Genomic DNA, 2,521 nt, shown 5'->3' on the forward strand with positions numbered 1-2,521 from the left:
TGGGAATGCCGGGGCTGGGGCTCCTCTCCCAGAGCTGCAGGGTGAGGGCTGGGCTGGTTTTCATGAGCAGAGGGAGGGCCCTATTTGCATGTCCCCTGCTATATAGCAAGCTCTGGGTGGGGACACCTGACGGAGGGAAGGGCCGAGAGAAGAGTTGAGAGTCCTGGGGAACTTCATACATCACAGTATTTTACAGATCAAACCATCCAAATAGAAGCATCGAGGAGTTGTGCAATGTGCCTAAGAGGAGGCCCGTATCTGCTGAGAGGTATCCACAGCATCTGGGCCTGTGCTTCTCACCACTGCACCCCACTGCTTCTCTGAACCAACTTCAGGACCGATGTGGACATGCCTCCTGGGGTCTGCAGTATCCCCTTTCAGTAATGAGAACATGATGGGATTTTTCTGCCTTCTAGTGTTACAGCTTCAGGGTTGCAGCAACCTTTGGGCCTCAGGTCCTCACTACCTCCCCACAATGTTGTGCAGAATCTGTGATGTGCACCTCACTCACCTGAGGGGATTCAGCTTTGTGAAAATTGTCTAACGCAACTGCTGCTTCCTCTGTGTTGGGCCCAGGGCGCAAGAGTGGGGCCAAGCAGGAATCCACTGAAGTTCGTCCTTACATTTCCGTCTTGCCAGGCAGGTCCACACAGGCCGAGGTTCAGTCTATGGGGCTGCCACATGCTTGGGACAGTAGCCAGCCCTAATCTCTGTGGAAGTCACAATGTCAGTGTGACTGCTCAGGCTCCACTGTCCACTGCTGCAGGTGGGCCTGTGGTCACACTTGACATTCACTAGTGTCCCCTCCACCTCCACCGTGGATTCTTCTCACTCACGGCCAGCACTTTCCAGTGAGGGTTGCCGTGTGTTCCCTGATGGAGTGACTCCGGCCTGAGCACTGCAGAGCCATTGTCCTTGGTCACATGGCCAACCTCAGTCATGTGGTTTTGCAATTGACCTCCCCATTGGTGAATGCAGTGGAGAAACCCACAGACACTGCCTAGGACTGAGGGACTGCCCCTGCCTCCATGGATACACCCAAGTTCAGCCTCAAAGCAGAGTTAATGCATATCAGTGGGAGAGTGCCTTTCACTGTTGACTGGTCCACAGTCATGAGGACCCCAATTGAGGGGCATCAGACCAGGTCTCACATTCAGGGGAGCACACTGTGACCCAGTAGGCATGATCCCCCCTGGGAACCAGGACATCTAACCAATGACTGCCTAACAGTGTGGCAGTAAGAAGAAAGATTTCAGAAGTTGTCACCACAGTGTGTTGACAGGAATTAATCTCACCTCTACCCCTGATTACAGACCCAAATGCCACAGCTCTCTGTAGTGCCAGCACATGCTGCATTCTTTGTGACCAAGGAATCCCTGCAAGGGACCTTAGTGTGGGTTAATCAAGACCCACATGCTAATTTATGTTGTTGCTGTGATTACCATTGAGGTCTTAATAAACTCTTGGCATAAGCTTATACGTGGAGGAGTTTTCCAAAATTTCCTTCTATAATTCTTCTGCTCACCACTCACAAAACTTCATTCATGGCAGATAACGGACTTAAACCACACCATGATTTATCTCCCACAGCCAATACGACAGAGAATCACACACAAGACTGTTCCCCAGTCCCCTGTGAGAGGGCCTGGTGCAGTGATTGGATGGAAGCCTGTGTGGGAGGTGGGCCCTGCCTGTGTGCACCACTGAGAGTGTCTTTGATTATGCCCCTGCTCAGACATTGGCCACCTGTGGAACATTTCTTGTTTAATCTTAAAGGGTCATGTGACAATTGGGAGCGTGTTACCAGGTAATAAAATTCACCGTCATGATTCTTTCTCCCTGCAGGCAGCACCTGTCACCAGCAAGTGGGTGATTTATGAGTGTGTCGTCTGGCCTTGGTGAGAAGACCTGTGCATTATATCTCAGCATCTTTAGAGTGCTCTTCCTGTGCAATTCCACTGACAGTCACATGCACGGAATTAGCCAGTGGACAACAGTCATCCTCTGCAGCCAGTGACTCCAGCGTTGCCCAGATGGTCCATGAATTAAGTGGCCACAGTGGCAGGGCTGGATGACTCGCATCTCCCAACTTCATGTACTTTCACCCACCAAGGCCCACTGAGGCCCTCCCTCTGCCTAATCTGAAGTCTTTGAGCAAAAGAGACCAGCAGTGACCTCAACAGGGCTCCTTAACTGAGTCAGGGAACCACTTGATGGCAAATTCACTGAGACCTTTGACTCTGGGAGGTACAGCACCTCACCTTGACTGGATCCAGCCTGGGTGTGTGTCTTTCCAAACCCAAGGCCTTGCTCAGGACCACTAGCCGTGTTATTACCGTGTATACAATTCAATTAATGGTGTCAGCCTGACATTTCCTGGGGCCAAGGGCTCCACTCCCAGTAAAAGACACTCAGCGTGGGGTTCACCGGCAGGTGCTGGCCTGACTGAGAGGTTCACCTGTGTCAGTAATTTGGTATGGCAGGTATGTGGCCATCACATCACGTGCAATGGGGCTTCCTG

This window comes from Propithecus coquereli, unplaced genomic scaffold, assembly GCF_000956105.1.
Source record: "Propithecus coquereli isolate 6110/MARCELLA unplaced genomic scaffold, Pcoq_1.0 Scaffold831, whole genome shotgun sequence".
Taxonomy (NCBI): Eukaryota; Metazoa; Chordata; class Mammalia; order Primates; family Indriidae; genus Propithecus; species Propithecus coquereli.